At 41.2% G+C, this 18,632-nt stretch overlaps 1 pseudogene; it reads left to right on the top strand.

Annotated features, from left to right (window-relative positions):
- LOC120528433 overlaps positions 1-16,720 on the top strand; it is a 34,250-nt pseudogene extending 17,530 nt beyond the window's left edge.
- The last annotated feature ends 1,912 nt before the right edge of the window (positions 16,721-18,632 follow it).

Genomic DNA, 18,632 nt, shown 5'->3' with positions numbered 1-18,632 from the left:
ACTAAAAATTTTAAGGCATTACTTCACTGCTGCGAAGCGCAGGTATTTTGCTAGTTAAATATAAAAGAAGGAGAGCATTTATAAATTATAACAGTTAATGTTTTTAGAAGATTGAAATGAGAGTTGAAATCCCAGTTAATTGAACATGTATAAATATCACCTGCTTGGGTGCATGATGACAAACAATAGGCTACCTAATAAATGATAAATTAGACAAACTTTGGTGAAAAAGAAAAAAAGTGTTCAGCACATGACTTGAACATCATGAAGCTTTGACTGAAGCAGCGATGTATTTTAGGCCAACAGCGCCTTACGTTCAGTGAGAATATCAAAAGTCATATGTTGTTAAAGATGTATATTTCTTAAATTGTCTGGTAGTTAAGGCAAAAATGTCCACACGACTCTTAAGAAGAGAAGACCCAAATTCAGACACAGTATTGGGTAGGAAAGCTCTGATCAGAGTCTTTAGACCTGATATTGATCACTCATTCCATTCCATTAGGATCTGCTGATGTCAATAATAATACTGTTTTATTTTTTTTAAATAATAAATGTAATTTTAGCCATACGTAAACTTCACATTCCATAATAAAGTGCTACTGCATACAGCGTACACAAAGAACATTTACCCATAATGCACACATAATGGAACAAAAACAAGCTGAACAAAACAAAAGACATGTCTTAATCATACTCCACATTTCTAATCAGATAAAATGCTCAATTAGATATTTGTAGCCGTCTACTACGGCAAGAAGAAAATGAGACAGTCTTGGTGAACGCTTCAGGTTCTCATCTAAGAATATAAGCATCTCTGCATGTTCTGAGGACAGTCTGGTCCTCCTGTCATCCACAATGTGTGCTACCATGCTGAACAGACCCTTGCTGTCCCCACTCGTATAAGGAGGGCACAGGTAGGATGATGACTTTTATTAGTCCACCAGAAAGCCAGTGACCCAGCATCTCTTGTGTTTATAAGATTCACAGAGATAAAGATTCACCTCTGATGCTGCTGACTCAAATATCGTTTTTATCTTTATTGACAATTTCTTCATGCATTCTGCAGTTCTGTTGGTGGGGAGTTTCTTTGGATCTCTCGACACCGACACTAAGCAGTATATGTGTTTGAGATTTGCAATCATTTTTGAAATACGGATCCTTGTACCATTGTTTAATTTGGGTGAAAAAAATCATTATGATAATAATATCTGTTAGAGAATCCATGACTGTATAATGATTATTGTGGACGAAATCTCAGACCCGACAGCAGGTGCGGTTATAAAGCAGCTTTATTTTCAGAGTCACGGTGAGAAGAGTTTCAGAAAAGCAGACAATCAAATATACATGACAGCGTCAGGGCTCTTCTGAACCCCGTCTGTTGGGTGGGGTCCAGTTTTATACCCCTAGAATGCGTGATTTAATATCATTATAAAATGTAACAGTCAACACTTTATTATACACAATCCTTGAGCCCCTTCAATGTCCCTTATGCAACTTGATTTCTTGGCCCCTTTTGTTATGGTGTTCAGATGTAAGCTAAGGGAAAACGTGATAAGGCAGACTCATGTGTGGAATGCTCAGACCTTGAGTCCTTTGCACAAATATTTTTCTGTAAGCTAAAACAAAGCATGCTATTACATGGTTTTGTAAAGCTTACTTCTCAGACATGAATTAGTACAAGGGAACGAAGAGAACATTTGTCTTCCACATTCCCCTCTTTTTTAGCAAACAAAAATATTTGATCAGGGGAGAGTTGAGTAGGAAAGGGTAGGAGAGGAGGATGGAGTGGAGCGGGTGGAGGAGTGTGGGGTGGCTGTGCTGATCTGAAGCATTTTTTTTTTGTGTAAAAAGTAAGCCATTGCCATAGAGGCAGTAAAATACTTGGATACAATGTATCTTACCAAGGGAACAATACAGCAAGCTACAAGCAGGAGAACAATTAAAGCAACCGTAAGAGAGATGAAAACTGATTTAAGCCATTGGCCCCAGGACCCAAAAGAGGACATAAACCATTTGTCCCAAGGATTAGAAATGCCAGAATTAGTAGCTAGTTCATGTCAAATCAGCTAAAGCACGGGTGATTGATCCATCAGGAGCTGTATTATTAGGATATAGGTACAGGTATGCATCACCAAACATAGCACAAACGCCTCCTTTCTCAGCCAAGAGCATATCTAAAGCCAATCGATTTTGCCAGGTCATGAGGGATGTTTTATCAAGTTGCTCATGGATACCTTCAACAGCTTCTTAGTAAAATTTAAGAATCTTTGTTGATTGTAATAGATAATTAATCCAATCTACATTTTTGTTTATTGTAACCTGAGGAAAAATAGACTCAAATTCGCAACAACTTGGTCCCTTGCCTTGAACTTATCAGGGACTCCACGAGGGACTCAATGGAATCAAAATACACCCCAGGGCCATGTAGGGAAAACTGGGAAGGGTCCACAGAATGGTTGACGATGTCGGCCAAACATGGTCGACACATGGAAGGCAGTTAAAGGGAAAAGTCGGAAAGGCATAACAAATTGTATTAAAGCAGAAGTGCCAGTCCAGTCAGGTGGAAGGATGTCAAGCAATTTAGACCTATGGCACATCCACCAAATATCAGTATTCTGAGTAATCAGAAAAATTGATAATTTGGAAGCTAAAGAGGAAGAATTAATTGGAAAAGTTTGGAAACAAAAAGAGGATGGGATATTACCAACATTTGTGCCACGAGAGGAAGTGAGGTTTCTAAAAACAGGTATAAATACCTTCATCAGGCTGGAATATGGGGAGTCATGGGAAGAGTAGGGGGAAAAAGAAGGGAAAGTGTAATGTAATTAGAGTCGATTGGAATAGAGGAAGAGATAAAAAGGGCAAGTAGGCAAGGAAGGCCAGTAGGATCAGATATGTTAGAAAGAGGAAAAGGGACAGTGGCCAAATGTGGCCTAGCTATAGCACATGCATAGCAATCAGATTGATTCACTTATCTAGACGAATATAATACCCATTGCAGCCAACGGTTCTGATCGCCATACCCAATTTCAATCGAAAAGTGGAAGAAGAGGTGGAAATATTCATGACCTTGACAGGGGCGGTTTGGACCAGGGGTAGGAGAGAGGTGTGTGTGTGGGGAAATGGGAGGTGTTAGTAACAGGGTTCTCAACCTTAATTTGAAATCTCCCTAGAGGATCTATTCCAGATACATGCCCCTAAAATACAGGTTCCTGAATCATGTAAAGAAGGGTTCTTCAGAGTAATGATCAAAGGGTTACAATGGTATTGGCACATTCATGAGGGGCATGTCCTTTTATAATAGAAAACGATATTTCAGACCATACTTCTGGGCCTTATAGGGTTGATAAACCCCAGTCATCAGTTCCAGTATTAGCCAAAACCCAGTCCCACATGTCACAGTTACTTCCGAATCCAGAGTTTGTAACAGTTACACACATATTTGTCAGACCAGTTCCACTGGATTTGTCGATCAGTCCCACAGTCAATAATAGAACAGAAATCCACCTGAACTGATGTGGTGATTCCGAAAGGAAAAGTCAAGGTGACCAGAGCAGTCGACAAGGGGATGGAAAGACATAGTAGGACCACAATCAAGGGTGCCATCTTTTGCAATGTGAGATGTGAATCCAAGCAGGCAGTCCCTCAACTTTAACAGCATGTGGTGTCACAGCAGAACTTGGAACGGTCCTCCACACGAGGGTGATGCCAATGTTTCCTTCGAGTATCTCTAGCCAGAATCCAGGTTCCTAATGGAATCGGGGAGTCCTTTGATGGAGGACTAGTTCTCCAGGCCTGATTCACCTGCTCGTGGACTTCCTTCAGAGAAGCCCGGAGACCTGTAAGACTGGAAAGAAGATCATTGTCCACAGTATGCAGTGTAACATTACCTATGACCATGCCGACTGGCATGGTCCATCCGGTCAGAATTTCGAATGGCGACAGCCCTAACTGCCAATGTGTTCTTCCCCTTAATCCCATCAAGGCCAGAGGCAGAGCATCAGGCCAAGTTAAATTTGTTTGCTCACAGATTTTAGCCAATTTAGATTGCAAGGTACCATTGCATCGTTCCACAATACCTCCACTCTGGGGGTGGTATTTGCAATAATGATGCACATTTATCTGGAGCCAGGTGGTTCAAATGTGTGCCATTATCAGTTTGTAATTTCTGTGGTATTCCCCATCTTGGAATGATTTCCTTTATCAAAGCTTTTGCCACAGGTTTGGCATCTGCATGTTTGGAAGGGAAAGCTTCCACCCATCAGGAGAACACATCAACAATTACTAAACAGTATCGGTACCCCTTTGATGGTGTTAATTCAATGAAGTCCATTTGAAGGTGTTCGAATGGACCCATTAGGTTAGGTGTAATGGCGGGACTTACCTGGGTGCCCTTTCCTACATTAAACTTTTGACATAATGCACAGCACCTGCAGAACTGCTCTGCATATGTAGAGAAACCTACAGCTTCCCAATATTTTTCAACATCTTGAACCATGGCGTCTTTTCCAGCATGGTCTAAGCCATGGGTGATTTTTTCCATACCTGGGAAAGAAGTTTTAGGAAGGAAAGGTTTGTTAGTTTGCTTATGGGTCCAGACTCCATCAGAGAGGACCCTTCTTTGGACCATTTTCTTCTCTGTGTCTGTGGCTGCATTCTGTAAAGAAATAATTTGATTATCAGTGTCCTGGTCATTTCTCTGTTGGAATAAAAAGATTGGTGTGTTATTATACGCAGCCCGTTTAGCAAAATGATCAGCTAATTCGTTTCCTTTGCTGACAGGATCCTGTTTTCCTGTGAGCTTGACATTTAATGATCGCTAGCTTTGATGGTTTTGTTATGGCCTCTAAGAGGGATTCTTTTAGTTTTTTGATGCTGAATGGGCTTGCCAGTACTGGTCTTGAATCCGCTGAGTTTCCATAATGCCCCATGATCATGGCAGACTCCAAAAGCATATCTAGAATCAGTATAGATAGTTACAATTTTTCCCTCTGACAACTGACAAGCTCAGGTGAGAACTATCAACTCAGCTGCCTGCACGCTTAAACTTGAAGAAATTCGGTTTCCTTCCAGCAGGTGGTCACCTTTCTATGGTAACGTTTGACAATGTACAGAGTATATTTTGGTAGTGTATTTCCCTAGCAGTAGTGAGATGTGAGGTTTTAGCCTGTACTAAAATGGATTGTACGGCGTGAGGCACTTTTACCACTAGGGGGCTCATGAGCACATATCTGTACTGGCTAGCAGGGCCTCTGTTGTGGCTGCTACAGCTCTGAGACAGGTTGGAAGTCCCCCAGCCACTGGATCCAATTTTTCAAAAATAGGCTAAGCCTTTGTTTTTTCTCCATGGAGTTGTGTAAAAAATGCATTCATATATCCCCCCTTTTCGTCCACAAACAGAGTGAATGGACGAGATAGTCAACAGTCCCAACGCATGCGCAAACAGCAGGGCACTTTTTTTTTTAAGTCACATAGAGCCTTCCCAGCTTGATCATTCCATGCCACCTGACCAGAAAGGGGGAGATCAGGGGTGACCGCTAAAGTCTGCAAAAGCTGTGCTCTTTCATTGAAGTTTAAAATCCATTGCCGGCAGTATCCTATAATGCCTAATACAGACACAACCTGTTGCTTTGTAACAGGTCTTGGTCTAGGAAGATTTTGAATGGTGTTTATACGGTCGCTAGAGAGAGAGAGAGCTCTCGTTCCGCAAAAAATGTCATGACCTAAATATTTCACAGTTGTTTGAACTAACTGCAATTTTGTTTTAGAAACTTTGTGGCCATTTTCTGCTAAATAATAACAATTGCTGAGTATCCCGTGCACAATCTGCTTTCGTAGTACTAGATAGATAGATAGAACACAACATTCCACATACTGTATCAATACACTGTCCTTTTCCGGCCAAAAGCCTTTAAAATTTTGAGCAAGAGCTTGTCCAAATACACAAGGGCTACAATATAACCCTGAGGCATAACGGTCCATGTCCAACGGTGGTTTTGGAAAATCAAGGCAAACCAGAATTGAGAGTCGGGGTGCAAAGGAATACAACAATAAGCGTTAGCAAAGTCAATAACAAAGAAATAACAGGCGGACGAGGGTATCGTAGAAAGAATAGTGGAAGGATTAGTAACAATAGGTGCCGTAGGAAAACTGCAGAATTAACTTGTCGAAGATCTTGAACAAAAACGCCATGAACCGTCAGCCTTTTAAACAGGTAAAACGGGGGAGTTGACTGGAGAGTATTTAACTTGAATGACTGCTCCACGTTTCATGAGATCGGAATGTACGGCGGAGATGCCAGCCTCTGCTGCTGGAGACAGAGGATACTGGGAGCGATGCGGGCGGAAGGAGGATTTTGGGTAAATCACCAGTGGCTCACAGTGTGCTATCCTTCCATAATCATTTTTCCCCTGGGACCACAGTGCATCGGGAAGTGAGGAAAGCCAAGAGGGAGAGATGGTTTGCAATGAAAAAGCAGAAAGGGAAGGACGGCACAATGCACGATGTACTAAAAAATCATTTTGAAGCACAAACTTTAGTTATCAAATGATCTGAGGTATCAAAAATATCCGGAACAACGTGCAGCCAGTCCGTCCTATTGAGACATTGTTACACCCAATCCCCAATTTCAACTCAGTGAACGGTGCTATAATTGGCTAAAGAAAACATGGGGAACTGAACCTCCTAAATAGAAAACGCTTTGTGAATATGTGAGGTGCACTGGAGCAGCAGCTTTGTTGGATGAGAAAAAAAATGCAAGGGATATGGAGGGTCTCTGGGCTAGTACCTGAAATAAGAAAAGATTCTAACCAAGTTGTGTCCACTTCAGAAGGGAAGTACTGGGCAGTGCAGTGGAGTGTGTTGGGGACTTGCAAGTGGGGAAAAGAATATAAGAGTGTAGGGCTTTAGAAGAATGGTGTGTGAGGAGATGTTCAGGGTCCAGGCTGCAAAAGAGGGCTTAGTGTGGGGGGAGGTTTGGCACAGGAATTTAGGAATAGAACAGTAAAACCCTCGTTTGGTTAGAGAAATAGAGAGGGAGAGCTTAGTCATCATCCCTTCCTAAACAGATTAACAGGGCAGAGCTGATTTAATAAAAAAAAACGGTGCTTTAAAGTGGAACCACTGGAATGGAGCTCAACTCAAAGAGGTTTAGACACCAGTAAAAATGTGGTTGTCCAGAAGCAGTAAGTACAGTCACTTTATCGTTCGAGGCAGACTAGAAAAGCAGTTTCAGTGCCATTCACCAGCAAAGTCAATAAAGGATCTGTGTCCGCATGGCAAGTGAGCAAAGGCAACTGAAAAGAGTGGCTGGGGGTCCCTGTGAAAGGAATATCCTCAGGTTCAGGTAAGGAAGGCGGGGAGGAAGCTGATGTGGGCAATTGCTGCAGAAGTGTCCCATCGTAACAGGCAAGATGTGTAGGTGCTTGATCTGAGGGGAGAGGCGGCTGAGCAGACGAAGAATTCGGATTAGGAAGTAAAAATCCACGACCTCTCCCCGGCTTCGCCCCCTGTTCTCGGAAAATCCACGTCTTTCACGTCCTCGCCCCTGCCTGAGGCAGCTCCAACTGCATAATAATTCATTTGTGCCGATTAACTTGGTCTGAGTGTCTGACTCTTTTTGTTTAGTCTGTCGTTCAGCATGCTCCGTGTGTCTTTTAACTTCATCAAAAGTGGCACTTTCCCATCCAAAATACAGGACGTGCGTACTTTATTTTGAATATCACTTCTGAGTCCTGACACAAAAGGAGGAACCCCTGCCTTGTTACGGTCGTCTGGGCTGTCTGAGCCAGAATGATTTGTCATCAAGTCCTGAATGCGGTGTGCCCATTCATCTACCGTCTCATCTTTCTTTTGTTTGGCAGCTGAAATAAGGTATCAGTCGGTGCCCTTTTTATATTTTGCAGCTATTGCAGTTTTCACAGATTCCCATTTGGCAAGGAAAGGACCCTCATTATTTTGTCCACGAGGCAATGCCTCATTCCAATGCCACTGTACTCCATTATGCTGCCCATGATTGACAGTAGCCCAAGTGGTGCCCAACTTTCTGCGTAGCACCTGGGTCCACTCGGCCGCACTGGGTTATATATGTTGTCTAGTTGCTGCACCTGTTCCACAAACTTCAACCCACCGATTACCTTACGATCAGGCAATTCGGACACTACGTCTTTCAGCTCTTGAATATCTCAGTTACGATGTATCATTACAGTAGTGGGGTTAGCATTTTCTGGGGATTGTGTGGGATCGTGTCGGGGGTCAGGAACCTCAATTAAAGGGCATGAAAATGTGGGTGCTAAAGGTTTAGGGGACTTAAACGGTGTAAGGTTTTCAGGGGACTTATCTCTGAGGGTCTTGCTTCTAGTACACTGTGAAATGGAGGGCTTTTTATGTAAGTTAGAAGAGCCTCCCATAGCCCCTAACAAGTGGCCGTCAGTCGCATCATCAGGATCTGTAAGTTAGAAGGGGTTGCATTGATATTGTTCATCAAAGAAATCATCAGTAACTGGGGCATCGGTAACCACAGGAGCCGTTGGGGCAATGAGTGAATGTGGCAGTGGAAGGGGTTGTGGGTAAAGTGTTGGGGAAGAGAGCACTGGATATAAAAGTTTTTTTTTTTTTTTATCACTCCTTCTCCTCCTTCCTTCAGACTGGGGTCCCGTATCAGCCTACACTTTCTGTAAAGCTATAAGCAGCTCTTCTTTTCCTTTCTGTTCTTAAGTTCAGCAACTTAAAGCTCATTCCGTTTCTGTGCCGCTTCCAATGTAGGGTCTTTCTAGGGGACCCGCCAGTTCCTTCCACTGGCCATCCTCACTGACAGTGCACTAGAGCTTTCTAGCCTGGCAATCCTCAATCCTCCGAAAATAATCCTTCTAACGTTAGGTTTTTACGACTCTTGGGGGATCTGTTTGACTGGCTTGCTGATTGTTTTTCCCATAGTGAGTGGCAGGATCTCAGCAGAAAATGACTCAGCCCTCGATAAACCCGTTCCACCCGCCGTCCGCTCCTATTCCCGGATTACAGCTTCTGGTGACTTCGTGTCTGTTTATTCGCATCAGCAGAATCCTACATCAATACGCCCCGTGGAGTCCGGGATATGGAGGTTTTTACCCCGATCCCTTCATCAGACGGTTTGTATGTGTCAATCTGCCAGGGTATTGTCTCCATCACCTTAGTAACCCGTTGAAACAAGAGTATGACCAGAGAGCAGATGAAAACTCGACCTCCCGTTTATTTAGACACACATTCTCTAAATACGCCCTTTCACCCCCGTTCCTCAAATTATTATAGGAGCGTGCCACTCGCCCCTTTTCTAATCCTTTCCACAGGGGTGACTAGCTAACATTCACACTGTGCCGTTTTCCGTAGGGTCCCAAAGCCACTTTCCGTGAGCCCCTAGAACCCTCCTATGTATTTTCCATACAGTATGCTTTCTTATTCTTTATTTTGCATATGCTTTTTATTCATTTTCCTTCTATATTCATATTACTTCCAGCACACCAGTCAAACTAACAGGAATCCCCCGATCTACTCACCGTGACTCCATCCACCTTCATGGAAATGCCCGTGAAGTCGTGCCTCGTATCGGCTAGGAGGAGGTCAGGGAATCCCCACGCAGGAAACGCCCAAGGCAGACCAATCCTACATTTACCGAAGCTGAACCTGACCCGGCCAGAATCGGCTCCACCACGGTCCTCTGGACGATCCTGCCTGAGGAGCCGTCTGCCGTCTCCTGCCCCACGTTGGGCGCCAAAACTGTGGACGAAATCTCAGACCCGACAGCAGGTGCGGTTATAAAGCAGCTTTATTTTCAGAGTCACAGTGAGAAGAGTTTCAGAAAAGCAGACAATCAAATATACATGACAGCGTCAGGGCTCTTCTGAACCCTGTCTGTTGGGTGGGGTCCAGTTTTATACCCCTAGAATGCATGATTTAATATCTTTATAAAATGTAACAGTCAACACTTTATTATACACAATCCTTGAGCCCCTTCAACGCCCCTTATGCAACTTGATTTCTTGGCCCCTTTTGTTATGGCGTTCAGATGTAAGCTAAGGGAAAACGTTATAAGGCAGACTCATGTGTGGAATGCTCAGACCTTGAGTCCTTTGCACAAATATTTTTCTGTTTGCTAAAACAAAGCATGCTATTACATGGTTTTGTAAAGCTTACTTCTCAGACATGAATTAGTACAAGGGAACGAAGAGAACATTCGTCTTCCACACTATTCACATTCAATGCTTATTATGCATAATTAGTATTGTTTAGGTCAAAAAACTAGGCTTGTCCCATTCTACCCAACAAGCCAATAAGATGGCTGATTACAATTTCTAACTAATCAACGTCCAATTGATAACAATTTATATTTATTTACCAGCTCGGTAAAACTCCCATCTACTTGCACATTCACTGAATGGCTAATCAAAGGGAATTTAGTCAAAATAGCTAATACCTTGCCAATTAATTAAAGAAATAAATCAGTCAACAAACACTCACTGGCAGATGGAATCGTGGATCTAAATGATCTACAAGGTGACATCTTCCAGAACTGTAAGTGGCTGGTTGTCCAGGCTTGCGAATTCCACTGTTTTTGCTGTTACAGCAAATCTTTGATGTTCTTGCTGTCAGTATTATAATGTTGAGTTTTCTAAGTGCTGCCATCATTGGAGGCCGAGTGAGAGTAGGCGACTGTGCTAGACTAAGCTTGCTGGTCGCCTCAGCCGTTGAGCAGCTCGTTCTTAACACCAGTCCCTTTACTGTTGACTTCTCAGATGCTGAATAAGGTTTGTATTGTTGAAAGTGTTAGCAGAGAATCCTCCATGACTGACCTCTTTTTGCACAAATATTACAAACCACAAATGTGTTCTCTCTTGTAGGAAGGCAATACAACTGTTAGACTGGTGAGGACGTGTTTCTGTATTTTAATAATGTGGAACATTGTCTTGTATACTTTTTATCATTGAAGATCAAATGTTAAGATCAGCTAATTTTCAGATCATCGTTCAAGTCATTTGGAGTGAAAATTGGCTGATTTTGATTAGTGATCGATTGATCAGATCAGGCCTGTCTTTCACATATTAGAGGAAGGTGGAGAAATTAAACAGACAGCAGCAGAACATGTAAAGACCACACATGGAGTGGCCAGACCATAAATGGCACCTCAGTGTAAAGAACAAACTTCAACCAATGTGCCACTACTTTACTTGTACTGTTTCATTCATTTTAAAAGGCGGGTAGTAGATAGGAATTTGGAAATCAAACCCTGAAGTTGCAGGTTCAAATTCAGCTATTGACACCATGAGACCTCGAGCAAGTCACATGACCTGCCTTTGCTTCATTTATTTATTTATTTATTTATTTATTTTTTATTTATTAATTTTATTACAATCAATACATAGCAATCACGTTTTTACAAAAAAAAAAAAAGAATTATGCTAAGAAAAGATCGATCCCCACCCTTGAGAGAGAGAGCAAGCCAAACGGTGTAAAATTTAAGGCTTGTAAAAATACCTAAATTAATAAATTCTCTGTGCTTTATAAAATCATTTCAAAATATTACTGATTAGATCCTGCCATGTTTTGAAAAAAGTCTGCACAGATCCTCTAACTGAGTATTTGATTTTTCCAATTTTAAATAATATAACACATCGGTTTCCCACTGACTTAAAAGAGGAGAGTTTGGGTTCTTCCAGTTTATCAGAATAAGTCTGCGTGCCAGCAGTGTAGTGAATGCAATCACAATTTGTTTGTCCTTCTCCACTTTAAACCCCTCTGGAAGAACCCCAAACACAGCTGTTAATGGGTTAGGAGGGATTATGAGTCCAAGACTGTCTGAGAGGTAATTAAAAATTTTTGTCCAGAATAATGTTAATTTGGAGCAGGCCCAGAACATGTGACCTAGTGAGGCTGGAGCGAATTTGCAGCATTCACAGGTTGGATCATGCCCTGGAAACATTTTGGAGAGTTTAGTCGAGACAGATGTGCTCGATATATAATTTTGAGTTGTATAATTGTATGCTTTGCACATATGGAGCTCGAGTGAATTCTCTGCATTGCTACTTTCCACTCCTTTTCTGATATATTAATTGAGAGGTCATTTTCCCAGTGTCCTCTTGGATCTTTGAAAGGAAGGGATTGTAAAAGGATTTTATATATTGTAGAGATGGAGTCTAACTCCTTGAAATTGAGCAATAATTTTTCCAGCATGGATGAGGGTGCAAGATGAGGAAAATCTGGAAGGTTCTGTTTAACAAAGTTCCTGATTTGAAGATAGTGAAAGAAATTTGTAGCTGGAATGTTAAATTTGGAATGTAATTGTTCATAGGATGCAAAGACGCTTGTCTATATAAAGATCTCTAAGCAAGTTAATTCCAAATTTTTCCAGATATTAAAACTGCATATGTTTGTGAGGGTTGAAAGAGGTGGTTCTTTTGCAGGGGTGCCACAGAAAGAAGCTTCTCCGTCTTAAAATGCCTTCTACATTGGTTCCAGATTCTAAGTGAGTGGAGCACAATTGGGTTATTAGTGTATTGCCGATAACGTGTGTTTATTGGAGCACAAAGCAAGGAATACAAAGAAGTACTGCAGGATTTTACTTCTATTGCGGTCCATGCCTGTATATGTTCTTCTATTTGTGTCCAGGTTCTTATCGACTGTATATTTGCCGCCCAGTAATAAAACTGGAAGTTAGGTAGAGCCATGCCGCCTTCTACCTTTTGTCTTTGTAGGGTCACTCTTTTGATGCGTGGATGTTTAGAATTCCAAATAAATGAGGTTATTGTTGAATCTAATTGCTTAAAGAACGATTTATTAATGTATATTGGTATGTTTTGAAATAAAAAAAGGAGCTTAGGAAGAATATTCATCTTAACAGTGTTAATTCTTCCAGCTAGTGTGAGATGAAGGGTTGACCATCTATGCAAGTCTTGTTTAATTTTTTCCATGCAGACGACGAAATTTTGTTGATAAAGAGCTTTATGTTTACTTGTGATGTTTACCCCGAGGTATTTAAACTGTTCTGCAATGATAAAAGGAAGGGCCTTTGCTTCATTTATGAGAACAATAGAAATGTAACCAATTGTGTCTCAAATGTTGTAAGTCGCTTTGGATTTAAGTGTCAGGAAAAAAATAAATTATAATGCAGGGGGTCCTCGGGTTTCCACATAAAACATTTTAAGTTTACAACGCTCACTCCCATAAAAACTTAAAAAATTGAGACATGAGAAGGAATAAAGGTAAGGATTTTTTTACACTCATTTTTTCTGTTACTACAGTACAGTGTACAGTACAGTATATTTCCTTTTTCTCAGGCTTTGATTTTGTGTTTTTATGTTCTAGAATATGATTTTGCAAATGTGTTAAGATAGGTAAGTTACTTAGGCTAGAGTGTGTTTCGACTTAAACCAAAATTCGGGTTACTTCACTGTTGTAGGAACGGAACTGTGTCGTAACCTTAGGACCCCCTGTAATATGTAAAATGTTTGTGTTATTTCAGATTTACAGAAAAACGGCAGCTTCTCTCCACCTTCATTTGGTCAGCCCTCTTCTCAATACTATGAGAAAGGTATGAAGAAATTAGGAAGAGGATCAGAGATCCTGACAGCAGAGTTTTTGCAGTGCAGTTCTCTCCCTGCTACTGGAGTAACACAGACCGAAGACATCAAAACTGATCAACAGGAAGTGGAGAAAGAAATCCAAATTCACACTGAAAAAAAATGTGTGGAATGTGGCAAACAATTCACACACAAAAGTGATCTTAGTAGGCATATGAAGATTCACACTGGAGAAAAACCTCATTGCTGTTCAGAATGTGGTAAGTCATTCCTAACGAGAAGCTGTCTTCAAAACCACAGAAGAATACACACTGGAGAAAAACCTCATTGCTGTCCAGAATGTGATAAGTCGTTCTCAAGGAGAAGCTGTCTTCAAATCCACAGAAGAATACACACTGGAGAAAAACCTCATTGCTGTCCAGAATGTGGTAAGTCGTTCTCAAGGAGAAGCTGTCTTCAGATTCACAGAAGAATCCACACAGGAGAAAAACCTCATTGTTGTCCAGAATGTGGTAAGTCGTTCCTAAGGAGAAGCTGTCTTCAGAGGCACAGAAGAATCCACACAGGAGAAAAACCTTATTGCTGTTCAGAATGTGGCAAGTCGTTCTCAGTGAGAAACGATCTTCAGAGGCACAGAAGAGTCCACACAGGACAAAAACCTTAGTTTTGTCCAGAATGTGGCAAATTTCTAACAAACACAATTCTCAAAGCCACACAGAAATTGATACTGGAGATGATCCATATTGTTGTTCGCAATGTGGAAAAAGGTTTATCAACATTAACTGTTTTCGAGTATACACACAAACTCACATGCAAGAGAAAATGCAGTATGTATGTTTTGAATGTGACAAATGTGCAAGCCAGAAATATCTTTATACACAGGCCAAAATCCATATTGAAGTAAAACCTTTTTGCTGATCTGAATGGGGAAACAATTTTTTGATTTATACTCACTTAAGTGCCATATCAGACTTCATACTGGAGAGAAACCTTATTGTTCTCCTGAATGTGATAAGCAGTATTCACAAAAATACCCCTACAGAGTCACATCAGACTTCACACTGGAGAGAAACCTCACCAATGCTTGGAATATTGCAAACAATTCTCATATCTTAGTTCTCTGTATAAGCATAGGAGAAGTCATACTGGACAGAAACCTTACTGTTGTAATGAATATGGATTGCTATTCTCATATAAAGTTGTCTTCACAAACATAAAATAATATATTCTGGTAAGAAGCAAAGCTGTTCTTATTGTGGCATGCATTTCTCAGACAGCAGGACTCTTAAAGACCACATGAGAATTCACTTTGGAGGAAAACTCCATTGCTGTCCAGAATGTGACCTCTTAGCTGTTCTGAATGTTGAAAGTGGTCCTCCTGTATGAGCCATCATCAGCAACACGTACGATTTCATGAAGGACTCTGTACTGTCAAGATGTCAGCCATAGAGGGACTGATCATCTCTGCAGCAGTGCTGTGACATAAGATGGTGAACAATACAAACACCAGACAACAGAATGAGGTAGCAACAGTTCTGTGCGATGATAACAACTTCAACCACAGAACACAACTGAAAAAGTGCAATGTAATAATGAAAAATGGAGAAGTCAAATCAAATCCACAGTGCAGTGCAAACTACCAGGAGGTGCCACTGACAACAAGGGGAATATTTTTGTTTCTGAGCTTTAGAAATTAGCCTTATCTGAGTAGCAATGAACTTGTACCGTCTCTGGGATATCATCTGATGGCGGATGCCTGGGCTGAGTGCAGACAGCCGTTCTTAACCCTGATAATGAAGAAGTCATTTAGTGACGTCAGCTGACAGCCAGTACTGTCCATTCAGATACTGGGGAGGGACAGTCGAGGAGGACTGGAGACTAAAAAGAGAGCCGTCACATGACAGACCAATGTAGAGGGGCTTTATAAGACTTTTACACTAATTTAGAATATCATTTATAAATGATAGGAGTCTTTACAAACCAAACACATTTAATGGTTGTGTGTCAAGGGTGAGTCCAAGAGTGGGAATTTAAGAAGATCGAAATACAAATAAAATTAAACATTCAGGGTTCAAAGAGAAATGTTTAAGACCTGAAGAGGGAGTCACAACAGCATGTTAGGGTTAGCACAGGGACCACAGTTGTGAAGAATACCAATTAATGTATAGAAGGAGTATTATCTAAAATAATAATAATAATTTCATGAGAAATGGGACACCATAATGTATGCAGAACACAATGAAAATGAAATGAACTGATTTTAATGTCTGACATATAAGAGAAAAAGGAAAGACAAAGCAGAAACACACAGGGATCTCTTCTGACCCAGCTGATAATTTGATAAATTGACCTAAAAATATAACGGATGTCACTTTGCTCCATGTCAGTATATCCTGGGGTGGTACGTGAAGGATGCTCTATACTCTGAATGTGTTGGTTCAGGTTTCAGTTTGAGGATAGTACAGAAAAGGCAGGTACCAACTGATGACAACAGAAGAAAACTGATTGGTGGAAAGAACTGTCAGCCACTCCTAAATGGACTGTTGAGGACAGCTGTGGCATTGAGACTTCAGAGTTCATGTGTTTTTGATTTCAAATCTGTGACCATGCACTGAATCAGTCTGTTATTTATCAGTTAGCATGTTCTGAGACTGTAACGTCATCACAAAGGTCACACAAACACGTAATGTGACATTTGTGATCAATCACTTTTGTTGATTTTTATGGCACCATTCATCAGCCCTGTATAGAGTGCCACTTCCAGATCGGCAACCCCTCTGCACCCCGTAGCACATGTGGAGTTTGGGATTGGAGCACAAAGTGGATGGCACTCTGAGAAGGACAGACTTGTAAGACGTGAACAAAGCCAGCTGCCCTCCCTGGTCTGTCTTCATTCAGAAGGACTCACCTGAGTGGTGGGATTGTTCTGCGGCGCTCCTGTTAGCCGACATTTCATCAGCTTGCTTTATGCGTTTCATCAGATAACCAGCAGAGTTAATCAAAGATGAGTCAGGCCTGTTACAATGTGAACATTCTTGACATTTTGGTTTACTTTAAATATTTTTTCTGCTTCTTTACTTTGTGTTCTTGTAGGCCTTGTACATTAGAGATTAGTAATACATGAGCATTTGGTGCTAATAATGAATTGACAATTAATAAACTGTTTTTATTGCTAAATTGTAAGTGTTGCCTGTGGCCATTTTGTAGCTTTACCCGTCTATTAAGTGCCACATCACTGACGCTCGGCCTCACACCCTTCATCACACGTGAGGCACAATTCAAGATTGCTGATCCAACTGTTAATCTCATTCCCTGCTTTGCCAGTCCCTTGGCTGTGTGTGTATCGAGGTGTATGGCTGATCAAACCTCTTCTCAAGAAGTCTACAGCACCGGTCAGATGAAGAACTTGACACTTTGGGTTTAGACCTAAAACTGAGAATACCTCATGCTGGATATGCTGTAGACGAGTGAAAGGGAGTCCAGTGGGATAGACTGAGGTAATAAGGTAAGTACAGTTAGACACATTCACAGTCATTTTATCTTTTAATATTTATTTATTTTTTATTTTTTGCCTTTGTTAAACAAGGTACAATATTGTGCTGTTTGGTGAGATAGATGTCTTCTCCTTAACAGTAACTCTTCATTATACACACACACTCCTGCTTACCATCTCCCTTTTCAAGAACACACGAGGCACATGGAGACTTGACTGTTTCCTTGTTTAATTTAGATCAGGGGTGTCCAACGTTGATCCTGGAGGGCCGCAGGTTTTCATTCTAAACATTTTCTTAATTAATGACACATTTTTGCTGCTAATTAACTTTTTCCCCTTCATTTTAATTTATTTGCTATTTAAGACGCAGACCCCTTATTTGTTTATTTTATTCCTTAATTGGCAACCAAACAGTAATGAAATACAAAATGACCCAACAAATGACCAGATAGCCTTTGCTGTCATACAGTATCAGAAAATAAAGAAAGATGAAGGTCTCGGTGACGCTGATCTGCCACAGCCATGGAATTGAATAACGAGTTCCAGTAAGAATAACAATCGGCTTCTAATTAAGAAACTGGTTAGAGTGAATCTAGTGGGAGTTTGATACCCCAACTGGTCAATCATTGGTTCACTTTACATCTCATTTTCATTTGTTTGCCATTTATGAAAAAATGAAGCAATTCAGAGGATTCTTCAATTAACAAATGCAATGGAAGGGAAAAGAAGTCAATTAACAGCAGAAATTGGTTACTGATTAAGAAAGTGTCAGGAATTAAAACCTGCAGCCACTGCGGCCCTCTGGGGTCAGAGTTGGACACCCTGATTTAGATCAGGTATCAGCAAGAGTGAAAGGGAAGGTCTACAGGACGGTAGTGAGACCAGCTATGTTATATGAGCTGGAGACGGTGGCACTGACCAGAAAGCAGAAGACAGAGCTGGAGGTGGCAGAGCTAAAGATGATAAGATTTGCTTTGGGTGTGATGAGGATGGACAGGATTAGAAATGAGGACATTAGAGGGTCAGCTCAGGTGGGATGATTGGAAAACAAAGTCAGAGAGGTGATATTGTGTTGGTTTGGACATGTGCAGAGGAGAGATGCTGGGTATACTGGGAGAAAGATGATAGGGATAGAGCTGCCAGGTAAGAGAGAAGAGGAAGGCCTAAGAGGAGGTTTATGGATGTGGTGAGAGAGGACATGCAGGTGATGGGTGTGACAGAGCAAGATGACGAGGACAGGAAGATATGGAAGAAGATGATCTGTTGTGCAACCCTTGAATGGAATAGTTGACAGAAGAAGACAAAGAAGACGTCTACCTGAGATATTTATTTGAAATCGATCTCCAACTTGTCAGACAAGGTGAAATTTCAGACCATTACTGCTTGAATGAATAAGAAGCCTTTCAACCTGCCACTTGTGATTTTCCTCTGTCACTGGAGGGAGATCCCAACCTTCACTGAGAATTCATTTTTTGAAAATGTCGGAATTTCCAGAATAGCAGAATTGACAAATCTGGAAACAAGAAGAAGGTGGTGACGTTTAATGTCTAATGTGACATTAAGTGACTCAGTAGAACACCAAACTCCCATCA

Source organism: Polypterus senegalus, chromosome 4 (genome assembly GCF_016835505.1).
Source record: "Polypterus senegalus isolate Bchr_013 chromosome 4, ASM1683550v1, whole genome shotgun sequence".
Taxonomy (NCBI): Eukaryota; Metazoa; Chordata; class Cladistia; order Polypteriformes; family Polypteridae; genus Polypterus; species Polypterus senegalus.
The sequence above is the reverse complement of the archived record's forward strand: the minus strand, read 5'-3'. Positions and strand labels throughout refer to the sequence as shown.